We start from the raw sequence: 17,505 nt of genomic DNA on the forward strand, positions 1-17,505 counted from the left end.
AAGGGCCGGGGACGCCCACCAGGTGGGCGGGGCGAGAGTGGGGCGCGTCAGGGAGGGGGCGGGGCCTCCACGTGGGAAATCTTGCCTGGAGGTGGTGGAAATGCGAGTGGAGAGGGTTTAAGGCTTCCTGCAGAGAAAGGTGTGCAAATCCTGGCGGCGGGAGAGGGGCTGTTAACAGACCTCAGTTTTTACTTCATTCTTTAATCTCTCCTCTACTCATATAAGTGATATACCTGTGCTTTGTTTGAACTTTACGGCAGCCCTATAAGGGAGGCATTGTAAGAGACCTCTTTTTAGTCTATTTGCTCAGTGCTCTCTGCTGTCAGTGGGCTGTGCTCAGCCCTCTGCCAGCATTAAATTTCCTCCTTAAAAAAACCCTGAATGTAATAGGCTGAATAACGGCCCCCAATAATATCAGACCCTAATCCCTGCAACCTCTAAATGAACTTTATATGGAAACAGCGTCTTTGCAGATTAAGTTAAGGATTCTGAGATGAAGATTATCCTGGATTCGAAAGACGAGCACTAAATGGAATCACAGTATCCTCATAAAATCATAAAAGGGAGGTCGAAAGAGACGATTTAGCCACGGTGGCAGAGATTGGAGTATGGCAGCCACAACCCAAGAATGCCAGCAGCCACCAGAAACAAAGAGACAAGCACACACTGGGGGTGAGGGGGTGGAGGAGCGGGGAGCATCAAGAATAGCTGATAGATGCTGGGCTTAATACTTATGTGATGAGATGATCTGGGCAGCAAACCACCATGGCATACGTTTACCTATGTAACAAACCTTCACATCCTGCACATGTACCCCTGAAATAAACAGAGACAAGGACAGATTCACGCCCAGCCCATGGGGCAGCCCTATAATGCATGCTGATTTGGGCCCAGTGAAACTGATTTTGGGTTTCTGGCCTCCAGAACTGTGAGAGCATAGATTTTTGGTTTAAGTCAGCAAGTTTATGGTAATTTGTTTCAGCAGCCAAGGGAAACTAATACCATTAGATAGGTACCATTATCCCTGTTTTACAAGTAATGAAACTAAGGCACAAACTGGCAGTTCCAGGGGGAGCCTTGCCCTAATCCTTTCTACTGTACAGTGAGTGAGGGCTTCTTCCAAAGTCCTTCACATGAGGGGACAAAAGCTGAGCCAAATGTAAGCCACCCTAACTATTAATCAAGCAGTTTTTCTCTATACAGTATTAGCTCCCCTCCATGAGAAGGCAGTCCCTTCCCAGTGACCAACATAACAGATTGGCAACACCCCATAAATGGCAAACATCCCCAATGCAAAATACAGTTTTCCACCTAAAATTGGTGCTTTGTGCTCAGTTAATAAGCAAAGGACTAGTGCCAGGCAGTAGTGCTCACACTTGTAATACCAACACTTTGGGAGGCTGAAGTGGGCAGATCACTTGAGGTCAAGAGTTCGAAACCAGCCTGGCCAACATGATAAAACCCCATCTCTACTAAAATTACAAAAATTAGCTGGGTGTGGTGGCAGGCACTTGTAATCCCAGCTACTGGGGAGGCTGAGGACTGAGAATCACTTTAACCCAGGAGGCAGAGGTTGCAGTGAGCCAAGATCATGCCACTGCACTCCAGCCTGGGTGACAGAGCAAGACTCTGTCTCAAAAATAATAGCAACAACAACAAAATAATAATAATACACAACCAAAGGACTTCCTGCTGACCTGCTCTGCCTTGGGCACTCCAAAGCGTTCTATGGCCTCTGAACCTCAGTTTCCTCATCTATAAAATAGGGATAATAATATACACCTTAGAGAATTATTGTGTCTCATACCTGTAATTCCAGCACTTTGGGAGGCCGAGATGGGAGGATTACTTGAGCTCAGGATTTCAAAACCACCCTGGGCAACAGAGTTGGACCCCATCTCTAAACAAAAAGAAAAATTAGCCAGGCACGGTGACACACCTATGATCCCATCTACGCGGATCACTTGAGCCCAGGAGGTTGAGGCTGTGGTGACCTGTGATCGCGCCACAGCACTCCAGCCTGGGTGACAAAGTGAGACCTTGTCTTAAAAACTAAAACAGAATTATTGTAAGAATTTGAAAATAATACTCATAAATAACTAGTATAGTTCTTATCATGTCAGAGGTCCTGGAAATAGGGCGTCATTATTTTTTTTAATCCTCCTAGTTAGTTTTCTGCTAGTCTGAGACCACCAGGGGGCATTTTCTTCCCATCTCTCACATCCCCCAACTGACCTATCCTACTTTTTATCATTGCACACATTACAGGTACTCTGTCCCTTCTCTGTGAGAAGCTAAACTGTTAGAAGATTCTAATGGAAAAGAGGAAACTAGGCCACTAGGGCTCATCACAAATGGCATTAGCTAACTGAAAGGAAAGGTACATGGAAAATGATGAGATCGTATATCACAAAATGTAGGTACATGCTTCTTTCATCTAACTTTGGGGCCAGACTGAAAGCAGGAATGAGGTGGCAGCATTTCCTAGGAATGAAAGACGAGCTGGACAAAAGGCATGGAAAAACTCTCAGCTCAGCAGAAATTAAGGAGATGCAAATTAAAATTATAAGGACATACATGTTTATACCTACAAGACTGGTAGAAATCTTAAAGTCTGAAAAAAATCAGATCTTGGCAAGAATTTGGGAGTATAAATTGATATAACCTCTTTGGAAAATATGGCCTTACCTAGAAAAATGGGGCATGTCTATATCCTACTACCCAGCAATTGCACTGCTAGGAATATTCCCCAAAGAAACTCTTACCCATGTGCACCAGAAGACTCAAATAAAAATTTTCATGGTTACATTGTTCGTTATAACAGAAAGCTAGAAACAATCCAATGTTTGTCAATACTAGAATAGGTAGACAGTTATGATAAATTTATACAGTGAAACACCATACAGTTATGTAAACAAATGAACTACACCTGCATGTATCAACTTGGATAAATCTTACATTGTAATTTTGAGGGAAAAATGTAAATCAAAGAAGAATATGTATCCTTGATGCCATCACTATAAACACTAAAAACCAGGCTAACCTAAAGAGTATATTGTTAGGCATACATAAATAGAATGATAAGCCTGTAATAAAAAGCAGAGGATGACAAACACAAAATAAGAGACCAGTTAGTTCTGAGTGAGATGGAAGGGCTGCAGCCTGGAGTATTGGAATACCTGTATTACTCAGAGTCCTCCAGATAAATAAATAGGAATAGGTAGACAGATATTTATTATAAAGTGTTGTCTCACATCATTATGGAAACTGAGAAGTCCCACAATCTACCATCTGCAAACTGGAGACCCATGAAAATGAGAAGTAGTTTGAAGCCCTGAGAGCTGAAGAGGTGGTGGTGCAGATGCTGTCTCAAGTCCTGAAAACCAGGAGAACTGAGAGCAGGGAAAGATCTATGGCCCAGCTCAAGTGGTCAGACAGAGAGTGAATTCAGCCTTCCTCCCCCTTTTTATTCTCTTCAGGCCCACCATGGATTGGATGATACCTACCCGCATTGGGGAGGGCCGTTTGCTTTACTCAGTTTATCCATTCAAATGCTAATCTTGGCTGGGTGTGGTGGCTCACGCCTGTAATCCTAGCACTTTGGGAGGCTGAGGCAGGCAGATCACTTGAGGTCAGAAGTTTGAGACCAACCTGGCTAACATAGCAAAACCCCGTCTCTATTAAAAATACAAAAATTAGCTGGGTATGGTGGTGCACACCTGTAGTCCCAGCTACTTGGGAGGCTGAGATAGAGGAATCGCTTGAACCCAGGAGGCGGAGGTTGCAGTGAGCCGAGGTTGCACCACTGCACTCCAGCCTGGCCAACAGAGCAAGACTCCATCTCAAAAAAATAAAAACAAATGCTAATCTCTTCCAGGAACACCCTCACACACCCAGAAATAATGTTTAACCAGCTACCTGGGTAACCATTAGCCCAGTCAAGTTGGTACATAAAATTAACCAACACAGTACCCAAGGGGTTTCAAAAATATTGGTAATGTTCTGTTTTATCTGGTATACCTTTGTGGATGTATTTTAAGAAAGAAAAGATGAAGGTGGGAAACAACAGATGAATGTGGCACTCTATTTCAGGGGTGGGGAGACGAATGCTGGGTGGCAGATGGCTGAGCAGAAACACAATAGGAATACTTGACACTTGATTTCACTTTAAGGTGTTCTTTTTCCTCCATAAAGGGCTTTTTTTTTTTCCTTTTGAGATGGAGTTTCACTCGTAGCCCAGGCTGGAGTACAATGGCCCATCTTGGCTCACTGCAACCTCCGCCTCCTGGGTTCAAGCAATTCTCCTGCCTCAGCCTCCTGAGTAGCTGGGATTACAGGTGCCCGCCACCACGCCCAGCTAATTTTTGTATTTTTAGTCGAGATGGGGTTTTACCATGTTGGCCAGGCTGGTCTCAAACTCTTGACCTCAGGTGAATCACCTGTCTTGGCCTCCCAAAGTGCTAGGATTACAAGTGTGAGCCACCGCACCCGGCCTAGATAAAGGGCTTTTTAAAAACTTTAGGCTAATTTATTATTCTTTTCCTTTATAGGTTATGGGGTTTAGGTTATGTTTTAAAAGGTCTTTCTTAATCCCAAGATTTTTTTTTTTAAGTATGTTTCTCAGAGTACTTGAATGGGTTTTTATTTTTCTTTTGCATTTAAATCTCAGATCTTTCTGAAATTTGTTTTGGTTTTGGAGTGAGTGAATGAACGAGCTTTATGTTTGTTTTTAAACAATTCAGTTAATACATTCTTTATTAAATAAGCTTCTTTTTACTCATGGATTTGAAATACGTTCTTTATTAAATTTCCATATATATATCTATATATTTAGGTTTATTCCTGAACTATGTGTTCCATTGCCTGTACGAAGCTTTTTCAATTACTATAGTACTATAATACATTTTAATAGTTGGAAAAGTTAGTAAGTTAGTGTACCTTCAATGCCTTCTTTTTCAAAACTTTCATGGCTTTTATCTCATGTTAATTTTTCTAGATGAACTTTAAGATTTCTTCAAGTTTTGGAAAACATTCTTTTATCATTTATTAGGAATCAAACATAATTTATGGATTAATTTAGGAATCTTTCCATCCAAGAACCACAGGCTCCATCTAAGTTCTTAAGTGTGCCAGGCAGTGGCCCACCTTAGGCCTTCTGCTTGAATGTTCTTGCCCATAGATTCCCATAGAGCTAGATCTCTTGGCTCCTTGAAGTCTTCCCAGAAAAGCCTATCCCTGACTATACTATTAGTTATGGTTATTAGATATATACGTTTCTCTCTGCTAAAACATGAGCCTGTAAAGGCAGAGATTTTTGTGTTTTGTTCACTAACACATGCCAAGAACCTCAAACAGTGCCTGGCAGAGGGCAGACCATCAATAAATATTTGAAGTTTTAATGTTAGGAATGCTTGCTATATTACCTTTTCTTTTTACAAATATATACTTCAGTACTAAAAAAATGAGCAAAGGAAGTGAGCACCAATTAAATACAAACAAAAAAACAAAAAGAGAAGAGAATGTAAATTAAAACAACAATACAAGTTATGGATATTTTCTCCAGGGAGACCCGCAGACATTAAAGAAACAAATCATACCAACCCTGTATTGGCAAAAATTTAGGAAGTTGGCACTTTAACTCCTGTTGGGAATATAAGTGCAGTTTGACAATATAAATCAACATATTGAAGATTTTTTCTCTTTGATCCTAAAACTCCACTCCTATAATTATTCTAAGGAAATAATGAAACAAGTCTTTGTAATGTAGAAAATTTTGAAACAACCTAAAAATTCAATAAGATGAGCTTGATTAAATAGAGTAGGATACCTTTATGCAGTAAAATACTATGCAAACATTAAAAATGATGTTAGCTATCTACTTTTTTTTTTTTTTTTTTTTTTTTTAGATGGAGTCTCCCTTTGTCACCCAGGCTGAATTGCAGTGGTGTGATCTTGGCTCACTGCAACCTCTGCCTCCCAGGCTCAAGCAATTCTCCTGCCTCAGCCTCCCGAATAGCTGGGACTACAGGCACACGCCACCACGCCCAGCTAATTTTTGTATTTTTAGTAGAGACAGGGTTTCATCATGTTGGCCAGGATGGTCTCCATCTCTTGACCTCGTGATCTGCCCACCTCGGCCTCCCCAAGTGCCGGGGTTACAGGTGTGAGCCACCACACCCAGCCCAGCCGTCTACATTTTTTAACATGGTAAAAAGTTCACAACAAGTGAACTTTATGATATGAAAGTACAGTTACTAAACAATATACTTTATTTTTATTTATTTAATTTTATTTCATTTTAGAGACAGGGTCTTACTCTTTCACCCAAGCTGAAGTGCAGTGGCATGATCATAGCTCACCGCAGCCTTGATCTCCTGGGCTCCAGTGATTCTGCCACCTCAGCCTCCCAAATAGCTGGGACCACAGGCACACACCACCACACCTGGCAAATTTTTTAACTTTTTTGTAGAGACAGGGTCTCATTATGTTGCCCAGGCTGAACAATATACTTTAAATGACCAATTTTTTGTTTTAAAAATGCATGTATAGCTGGGCACAGTGGTTCATGCTTATAATCCTAGCACTTTGGGAGGCTGAGGTGGGCGGATCACTTGAGGTCAGGAGTTCGAAACCAACCTGGCCAACATGGTGAAAACCCATCTCTAGTAAAAATATTTAAAAAATTAGCCAGGCATGGTGGTGGGCATCTGTAATCGTAGCTCCTCAGGAGGCTGAGGCACAAGAATCACATGAACCTGGGACGTGGAGGTTGCAGTAAGCTGAGATCACGCCATTGCACTCCAGCCTGGGCAATAAGAGTGAGGCTCCCTCTCAAAAAAAAGAAAAAAAAAATGCATGTATGTATGAGTGTGAACAAAAATAAAATGGCTACCATGATATACAACAAATTGTTAACAGTCACTATTCTTGGATTGGTGAGATTTTTAAAAATTGTATCTTATATTTTACAGAATTGTAACTAGCAAGTATTATTTTATTATGAGAAAATAAAACCAAGGCTATCATAAAACACAATCATGCTCACTCCTTTTCCCTGACTAATCAGACATTGGTAGATTGTCCAGCTCTCTCATTATCACCTGGAATTAGAGCCTGCACCCATGGATTGTTTTTGCCTATAAAATGTGTAATAAGCTCAGAGAAAATTTCTGAAATGATTGTGTCACTTTCCTGTAATGCTTGTGGGTTGGCCAGTAACTGTGAAAGCTATGCTGTCAGGTCTGAAGTTCTTCTCACACAGGTCCTAAATTGCAGTACGGGGTCAGATGACATTTTACACTAGAGCCACTGATAGCTTAAAGGGGCATGCTGATACTGTGTAGTGCTTTCCTCTCCAAGAGCAGTCTCCGCTTGCAGCCTCAGTTTCTTCATTCACAAAATGGAGATAGTATTCCATCTGATGGTTGTGAGGATAAAGTATGTGGAGACAATTTGAAACCTGCAAAATGCTATTTGATTAGTAGATATTTATACTGAAAGTAATTACCCAGTATATTACCTTCAGTATAAATTACCCAAGAGATCTGAGACTATGACCTCTTTCTGGTGTGAAGTTTAGTAAAACTTGAGCTGCTCTCTCCCAGAGGGTGAAACAGGGCTTTCAATACAGGTAATGGATGATACAGTTTACTGTAACTGGCCTTGCTTCTAGTTGCTGTGTATCCAAAACTGGTTCTGTTCTATCCATAATCTTATATGCTTTTCCTATAAATTTCGTGGGGGCACTCCAATCTCTCTGTAGATCACTCTGAAACTTTTAGAACATAACCAAAGTCCATACATTTTTTTGGGTTTCTATTGCTAGATCCATCTAGAATCAAGAAGTTCTGCAAGACCTCACAAGAATCAGTTTGATCGGCACTAAGGAATTTGTCAAAACGATGGTCATTTTAAATTGGATTTTTTTTTTTTTTTTTTTTTTTTTTTTGGAGAACGTAGTCTCGCTCTGTCGCCCAGGCTGGAGTGCAGTGGCGTGATCTCGGCTCACTGCAAGCTCCGCCTCCCATTCTCCTGCCTCAGCCTCCCGAGTAGCTGGGACTACAGGCGCCTGCCACCACACCCAGGTAATGTTTTTTGTATTTTTAGTAGAGACGGGGTTTCACCATGTTAGCCAGGATGGTCTCGATCTCCTGGCCTCGTGATCACCTCAGCCTCCCAAAGTGTTGGGATTACAGGCGTCAGCCACTGCACCCGGCCTAAATTGGATTTTTAAAATAAACTCATTACACATTTTATAGTATTGACAATTCCTTCGTTCCTGATATTCTCCTTCCTTAGTTTTCCTGACTCCAGGCTCCTGATTAGCTCCTTGGATTTTTCTACTGTCACTATGCGATAGGCAAAAACAATACAACATAGTATTGACTTCTATCAGTCACAGATTTAAATCACTGAGACCTTGGACCAATGACAGAATACTGATGAGCCTCAGTTCCTCATCTGTAATGTGAAGATAGTAACAATACCTACCTTGTAGGTATACCATGTGATGGTTGTGAGAATTTTAAGAGAAATAGTTCGTGTAGGGTTTGACCTATCATGAACACTGAATAAATATTAACTCTCTCGCGGCCTCCTCTACCTCCTACACTGCACTTTCCCTTCCTTCTATGTGGGGTGCTATCCAGAGTTACATGTTTAGAAATCTTCTCCCGGAGTGAGGTCTGCAGCCTCCACTACCACCTAAACACAGACAGCTCCCTTCCTATCTTCAGCCTTTATCTCTCTTCTGTACATATTTCTTTTTTTGTTTTTTTTTTGTTTTTTTTTTGTTTGAGATGGAGTATCGCTCTGTCGCCCGGGCTGGAGTGCAGTGGCGCCATCTTGGCTCACTACAACCTCCGCCTCCCAGGTTCACGCCATTCTCCTGCCTCAGCCTCCCGAGTAGCTGGGACTACAGGTGCCCGCCACCACGCCCGGCTAATTTTTTTGTGTTTTTAGTAGAGATGGGGTTTCACCGTGTTAGCCAGGATGGTCTCAATCTTCTGACCTCGTGATCCACCTGCCTCAGCCTCCCAAAGTTCTGGGATTACAGGCGTGAGCCACTGTGCCCGGCCTCTTCTGTACATATTTCTTACCAGCTTCTGAACATCTGCACTGGCTGTCCAATATGCTGGCATCTCATACTCAACATGTCAAAAACTGAAGTTTCCCCTAAGATTCATTTTTTCCCATGTCTTCCTTTCCTTTTCAATGTCACCACCATCCACTGAGTTATCCAAATCGGAAATATTGAAGTCAACTTAACTCCTCCTCACTCATTTCTCCGTTCTGATTGGTTTTGATTGCAGAAGCTTGGCATCATCTGCCCAGAATATTCTTTCTCTGCCACAAGGGCAAATTTGACAGCCACCGTGTTACAGCAATGGGACCCTGTATCTCATTTGAATGAATTGATACAGAAGTTGACACCTGATGCCAGCTGGATTTTGGACTTGGGACCATAGGGAACTTAAGTCCATTTGATTTAATAGTGGAAGCTGTAATATACAAGTGTGGGGCCATTAGTGGCCATGTTTCCCACCCCATGAAGAAAATTAATCTCCAGCAAGGTAAAATGACTCTCACAGCAAGAGAGAAGACAGAGGAGAGAGAGGGCCTAGACACATCAAAGTGACTTGTTGTTCTTGAGACCCACGTGTCTCTTTCTTCCTCCTGAAACTTGACTGTTCAACAACAAATTAAGTTCAGAATTATTAAAGTTTAGAGTGTGAGCATTGGAAAGTTATAGCTGAGACTCAAGAGGTGAGATGTAGATGACCTATAATGTGGAGTCCAAAACCATATTAAAGAATTTGGACTTTATCTTGACAGCAATTGTGAAGAAATTCAAAGATTTTAAACGATGTTTGAAAAGTAATGGAAAAGATCACATTGGGCACATTGTGGAAAGGGGATAAGGAGTAGTGGTTTGGAGGGTAAAACTCCCGGCAAGAAGATCAGTTAGGAGGTTGCAATAATGCAGGGGAGAAATGATAGCAGTCAGGACTGGGGAGGTGGCATGTGTTGAAGCAAAACAAAACATCCACTGGATTGGACTATCTTCATCCATTCAGGCTACTATAGCAACATATCATATACTGGGTGGCTTATAAACAACCACAATTTATTTCTCACAGTTCTAGAGGCTGGGAAGTTCAAGATCAGGGTGCTGGCATGGTCGGGTTCTGGTGAGGGCCCTCTTTTGAGCTGCAACAGCTGACTTTTTGCTGGGTCCTCCTATGGCAGAAGGAGCAAAAGAGCTCCCTTCAACATCTTTTATAAGGGCACTAAGTCCATTCATGAGGGAGGAGCTGTCATGATATAATCACTCCCCAAAGGCCACATCTCTTAATACCATTACCTTGGTGCTTAGGATTTCACCTAATGTGAATTTTGGGGGACTTGGGGAAAAAACAAACATTCAGACCATAGCCTGGATGTTCTTGGAAACTGGAACTAAGTAATGGAAACTGCTTTGTCATGTCCCCAAGGGCACTGCTGTTGGAGTTGCTGACTGCCTCTTTTATAAGATTGCCTTGGGTTCAGGACAGTTGCAGTAAACCTTCCTAATCCCTTTCTTCTTGTTCCTACCTTGAGTGGGTTGCTGGACCTCCAATTACTGTCCCAGAGCAAATGCAAATGAAGGTGTAGGTGAGGGTCATGGGAAGAGAAAGGACATTTAATAAATACTAGTCATTATCATAATTTCTAACAGTAATCAGTCATAGCGTTATAACAATTTAAAAGAGCAATTAGGGGCAGGGCTCGGTGGCTTATGCCTGTAATCTTAGCACTTTGGGAGGCTGAGGCAGGTGGATTGCCTGAGCTCAGAAGTTTCAGACCAGCCTGGGCAACAACATGGCGAAACCCCATCTCTACTAAAAATACAAAAAATTAGCCAGGCATGGTGGTGCGCACCTGTAGTCCCAGCTTCTCTGGGAGGCTGAGGCACTTGAATCGCTTGAACCCGGTAGGCAGAGGTTGCAGTGAACCAAGATCACCCCACTGCACTCCAGCCTGGGCAGCAGAGCAAGACTCTGTCTCAAAAAACAGACAAACACACAAAAGGAGCAATTAGGGAAGCACATATTTTGTACAGAAAACATCACATATTAACATAAATTAACTAATAGACAACACTTGAACTTCTATGAATGGAGTTTTCGAAGGATAATGTGAAAGGAAGGAAGGCAGGAATGGTACATGGGGTCTGAGACCTTACGTGTACTTGTAGCAATAAGAAAATATAGAGGAAAGGAAACCTTGGACTGTAACCGTGGGGCTACAAAGCCTCACCTTCTCAGGCAAGGTTCCTGCAACTTTCCCCAGAGCAAACATACCTGAGCCTTGTCAGATTGATCAAATAGTTAATTGAGAAGACAATAAGAATGCAGAGGGACCACAGCAAGTTTCTTAAACTTTGTTCAAAAGAGCCTTGAAAATAGAACTTCTTAAAGGACATTCCATTGAAACTACCATAGTGATGGCCTTCTATTTTACTTTAACCAGAGCTGGACGCTCTCAGTGGTGTGTGTTATGTGCGTGTGTGTATGTGTGCGCATGTGAGAGAGAGAGAGAGAATACTTACTTTTATGATTAATGCATCTTATGAAAATCAGAACCATGACCTTTGCCTTAAACTATCCCCTCTAAGGACTCTGTCTAGACAGAATACTAACAGAACACTGTTTCCTTTTTAACCTAACAATGGGAACATTTTTACTTAAGTTACAGTAAAACGTCATGTTATAGAAAGACATTGTCACCTTTCTACTAGTAGAAGTTAGTTATAGTAAAGTGCACAGGAAGAAATAAGTAGAACAAGGAAATGATTTCTTGTTTCTCAATTCCAAGAGTAGCCTTTCATAATTGTTGAGACAGTCTGGCCTGTGACCTTCTTATTTCTTCATCAGAGTTGAGAAGTAGAAAGAGGAACCATACCCATCAGTGGAATCCCAGATCTTCAAAGGAACCACTGTGTTGATTCCTTCCCCAGGACTTGCCACAGCTGTGGTGCTTGATACATTTTCATTGAATTATTGTAAATATATATATGTATTATTCACTCATATTTAGCCAATTCCAGACCCATAGGAACAAAGCTGATGCTTCTGCCAAATGTATTTTTCTTTAATCATTTGCTAAAATATTCGTTGACTGAATGGATAACTACACCTCAACCCAAATGACAGGTTCAGTCATCAGCACTCTTCTACTTACCCTTCAATGACTTGTTCCTCTGTTGTGACAACACTCCCTTTCTTCCTTATATTATCTGAGAAGCAGCCTAGTATAGCAGTTAGGCTCTGGAATCTTAGGCTCATTTAGAATTGTTTTGAATAGCTTGATGAATTAAAACTTGCCTACTGTGTCAATCCAGTGATCACTTAACTCTAGTAAATTGGCACACAATATGTAAACAAGTAAATACATGTTGAATGTCAAAAGGATGAGTAAATAATTTAATTGTTGATTAAAATGGTGATGGACTGTTGCATTGACTGAGTGCTGGTGAGTCCATGCTTTGTTTCAGTTGGCTATGATGGCTGTGACAGGATATGACAATCCTTATCTATCAGCTTAGTGCTCTGGGAAAGTCACAAACACATTACTAAGCAAGCAAACTCCAAGTGATCAGGATCAGGAGTTCTGGGTGTTTTGCTCTTTTTTACCGATAGATTCGAAACCCAATTAATCAAACAGTCCTACCATTTATATGTCCCATGCATATCTCAAGTCTATCTCTGTTTTCCCAAGCTTCCACATCCTCTACAATCATCCTACAATAGCCTTCTTAGGGGATATGCCTACTTCCACCCTTGCTACCTCCAATCTGTTCTAAATAGGTGCCCATTATTCTGTATCAGCCTATGTGTTTCCTTCAGGGCACTGTCACACGTTTGGTTGTCTACGTAGGTAGGTATTTTCTGTTTCTCCCACTAGACTGTGAGCTGCAGCAGGACAAGGACCTTTGTTATTCACCATTGTAGCTCATCTCCTTTCCCTACCCAGTGCCTAATACATAGAAAGCTTTCCACAAATAGTCAATGAGTAAATGTGCGTAAATTCTCAAAGGCACAGAGACCTCATCTTAATTCACGTTTGTGTCATCAGTACCAAGGATAATGCCCAATGCAATGCAGGCACTCCATAAATGTTTGTTCTATGTTTGGTTCAGTTGATGAAGGGATGACTCGCCTCTCCAGGTTTTATAGAAATTTGAATCTTCTCTATTCTGCCATTTACCAGCTGTGTGACTTTAAGCCCTGATTTCCTTAGCCGCAAAGTTGAAGTGAATGCTTACTTTGTAGGGTTTTTGAGATTACGCCTGTCAGGGCTCTGCAGAGTGCCTGACATAGTGTGTGTTCATAGTGTCCCCACCTAGCACTGGGCAAAGATTCAAGGAAGAAATCTAAAAGGAAAGAAGAAAGTGACTCCTTAAGTAGGAGGAAAAAGAAACCCAAACAAATTTTGCATACAAAAAATCACAAACTCCTCCAAGTGGCCCTGGTATTTGTTTTAATCCAACTCCCTTTGTATTAAAATGTTGAAGGAGAAAAGGGCATAGGATGGGGGAGAAGGGAGGGCCAACTCTGTTGTTTTGTCCTGTTCCAAGTCCTCTCCAGCAGTGACTTGACAGCTACTCATGATTTTGAGTTTTTCAACTATGTGGTAATTAATACTTATAAATAAAGTGCAGTGGTTGCTCCCAAGGACTAGGCACTATTTAGAATCCAGCCATCCATTTAGCACATCATAATTGAAACCCTTCAGTGTCTTGTACTACTCTTGGTGTTCAAACTTGAACCCTAACACAGTCTGCAAGGGTCTGGATCTTGCCCACCATTTTTGCCTGATGTCACCCCAATATCACCCTTGTCCCCCAAGCTCTCACTCTTTGAGCTCTTCTTGGAGTTCAGCCACAGGACCTTTGCATATGTGCTTCCTTTTGCCTGGATGACTCCTGGGTTAACTAGATTTGGCTACAGCTCAAGTAAGGGCACTTCTTCAGACACTTCCCTGACCATGCAGCAGTCTTGGTTTTGGAATCTTCTAGTCATTCACAGTAGGGTCTTACTTGTAATTATACACCAAATTGTGTAGTTGTTTTGCTTATGTCTGTTTCCCCCTGTACTCTGAGAACAAGACAATGAATAGCTTGTGTCAGGCCTCTGAGCCAAAGCTCAGCCATTATAACCTCTGTGACCTTCACGTACACATCCAGGTGGCCTGCAGGAGCCAAGAAGCCTGGAGCAGCCAAAAAAAAATGCAAAGAAGTAAAACAGCCAGTTCCTGCCTTAATGGATTAACCAACATTACAACATTTTACCATTGTGACTTGTCCCTGCCCTACCTTAGCTCATCAATCGACTTTGTGACATTCTTCTTCTGGACAATGAGTCTTATGATCTCCCCACCCTGTACCTTGTGACCCCTTCCTCTGCTAACAATAGATAACCACCTTTTACTGTAATTTTCCATTACCTAGACAACTCCTATAAAGCAACCCCTTCCCCATCTCCCTTCGCTGACTCTCTTTTCGGACTCAGCCCACTTGCACCCAAGTGAATAAACAGCCTTGTTGCTCACACAAAGCCTGTTAGTGGTCTCTTCACACCCACGCGCTTGACAGCTTGGCTATCCCAGCGCCTGGATGGTGCTCAGCACGTGGCAAGTGCTCAATAAATGTGGGTTGAATGAATGAATGGATGAAAGGTTCCCAGAGCTCCTGTAGGGAACTGAGGACCCAAGAGTGAGGAAGCTAGGTCCCCTTCCCCCTCCCCGGGGAAATTGGAGGTGGCAGGGGGACACAGATCAATAAGCTAAGAAACAAGTCTCGCTCTTCTCTCCAGCTGGTGTGCGATTCCTCCAACTAACCCTTCCCCAATCACAGAGGGTTCGAATGAAGGGGTGGGATGCTGAAGGCAAGCGCTGGGTGATCCATCAGCTGAACAATGGTCAGATCCTGGTGGAGATCCCAGGTCCTCAGCCAGGCGGCAGGAGCCCGCGCTGCCCGACTTGGGCTGGCTGCCAGTTGACCCCTCTCCCAGTCCCTCGTGTCCCACGCGGCGCGCTCTCGCCGGCGCCCGGGCGCGCCAGCCAATGCGCCCGGGCCGCTGCAGCTGCTCCAGGGCCAGGGCGCCGGGCCAGCTCCGGCGGCCGGCGCGTGTGATTGGCTGCCCCCAGCCTCAGCCCAACGCGCCCTCCCACCCAGGGCGCAGTTGAGTCCCCGCTCGCTGCCTAGCCTCTGCCTCCTCCTCTCCGCCCAGCCAGTGCCCAGCGGCTGTATTTTTAGTAGAGACGGGGTTTCTCCATGTTGGCCAGGCTGGTCTCAAATTCCTGACCTCAGGTATCCATCCACCTCAGCCTCCCAAAGTGCTGGCATTACAGGCATGAGCCACTGCGCCCGGCTGTGTTTTCTTCTTTTGATGTAAAACATGTAATGAGCATTAAAGAGATATGCAGCATGTATTCAGGTAGCTGGGGTTCGGTTAGTGGAATATTGAATTAGTAGCTTGGGGACAGTATTTTTGGATCTGTTCCTGACTCACTCTATGATTAAAATTAGGTCAGTTTGCTTTTGGTGTCAGTTTTTCCATCTTTGTAGAAAGGAAAACAGAACCTCCCACTTGCCTGCTTCTTTATGCTTTTGAACCTGCTTATGCACCTGTAATAAGTTAGTCTACAGTGTTATTACCATTAGCTGGAGGATAGTGTGGCTTTGTGAAAAAATACATGGGTTTAAGGATTAGGCAGATCCAGCTGCAAATCCTTTGGACGCTCAAATTCCCTGAGCCTCAGTTTCTACAACTGTAAAATGGGGCAGTAACGTGTACCTTGGGGGTTGCAGGGAGGAATAAATGAGATGCCCCATATACAGTGAAGGAGAATGGTTCTCCACTCAATAACTGTTCTTTCCCTGCCCTATTTCACTGTAGCTTATCTGATCAAACTTTGAGTACAAAAGAATGAGGCCCACGTGTTTTCTGTCATTTTTTTGCACATCTTACCAAAATAAACAGAAAACTAACCAATAGTGGCAAATCATCAGTACTCACAGCTGGATAGAAGAAAGCAGAGGAAGCAAAATGGAATGATCCTGGTAGGAATGAGGGCAGAGGGCACTCTTTACAGCGTGCTTTCGACTCATGGAAGCTTTTCTGGTGGGTCCAGAAGGTAACAGGATACCCCACAGAGGTCTGGAGGACACATGCTGCCTTAACCTTTCATCCAGTCTTTTAACCTTTAACCAGCTCTGGAGAGAGCAGCAAGTCAGTTTCCTGACTGGGTTCAATGATATATCTGAGAAATTTATTGATTTATATGTATCAAGAAATATAAATAGTCCAGGCGCAGTGGCTCACGCCTGTAATCCCAACACTTTGGGAGGCTGAGGTGGGTGGATCACTTGAGGTCAGGAGTTTGAGACCAGCCTGGCCAACATGGCAAAACCCTGTCTCTACTAAAAAATACAAAAATTAGCTGGGTGTGGTGGTGCGTGCCTGTAATCCTCGCTACCCGGAAGGCTGAGGCAGGAGAATCGCTTGAACCAGGAGGCGGAGGCTGCAGTGAGCCAAGATTGCACCCATGCACCTTAGTGTGGGCAACAGAGCGAGACTCCATCTCAAAAAAAAAAAAAAAGAAAGAAAAAATATAAATAAATGTTTTGTGTTTGGTAAAACATATATGTCAGTATATATTTCAATAATAGATTAAACACTGTTTCTCAGATACTTTGGTGGATCATTTGGGGACAGGGTTGTCTTTAACAAAGTTGATTGGCAGTAGATAAGAGTTTGGGGGTGGAAAGGAACCCTAGATTGGAGACTGCAGAGTGTTATAGAAGAGAAAGCAGCAACGGCATTCCTTAAAGTCATAGTAGCTGACATGTAGTGAAGATTTGCTATGTGCCAGATTTATGTCTTCATGTACATTCTCTTTTTCTTGTTAGCATGTTTCTCTTTTCATAATTTTTTAATTGTAGTATATAACATAGACATTTAAAAAATGTATAGCTGAGCTTCATGTGTTACTTGAAGGTAACCATTCTTGTCACTACCACCCAAGTCAAGTTTTGACAGTTTTTGCCCCGTGTATTTTGAAGCTATGTTATTAGGTGCATAAACAATTAGGATTGCTCTCTCATTATCAAATGTTGCAAGAAGTGATGCATGCTAAGATCTGAAGAGTCCCACCTTTGCTGTTTCTGTCTCTGACAGTAGAGTTCTTGAAAATAAAGTTTGTTGCTAGAATGTGCCCTCTTTGTAGGCACATGAATAATGGCTGCTCGGTCAAAGTAGGAAGAAGAATTTCCTGTAGTAGGAAATTCTCTACATCCCTCCTGTCAATGATGATTCTTCCATATGTTCACATAGGGGAGGCAATGTAAAGCTATGACTAAGTAGTTAGACCTTAAAATCAGACAGATCAACCACTTATATGCTGTGTGGCTTGGGCAACTCACTTAACCCCTCTATAAGCTTCCATTTTCTCTTTTTTAAA

Source organism: Pongo pygmaeus, chromosome 11 (genome assembly GCF_028885625.2).
Source record: "Pongo pygmaeus isolate AG05252 chromosome 11, NHGRI_mPonPyg2-v2.0_pri, whole genome shotgun sequence".
NCBI classification, from domain to species: domain Eukaryota; kingdom Metazoa; phylum Chordata; class Mammalia; order Primates; family Hominidae; genus Pongo; species Pongo pygmaeus.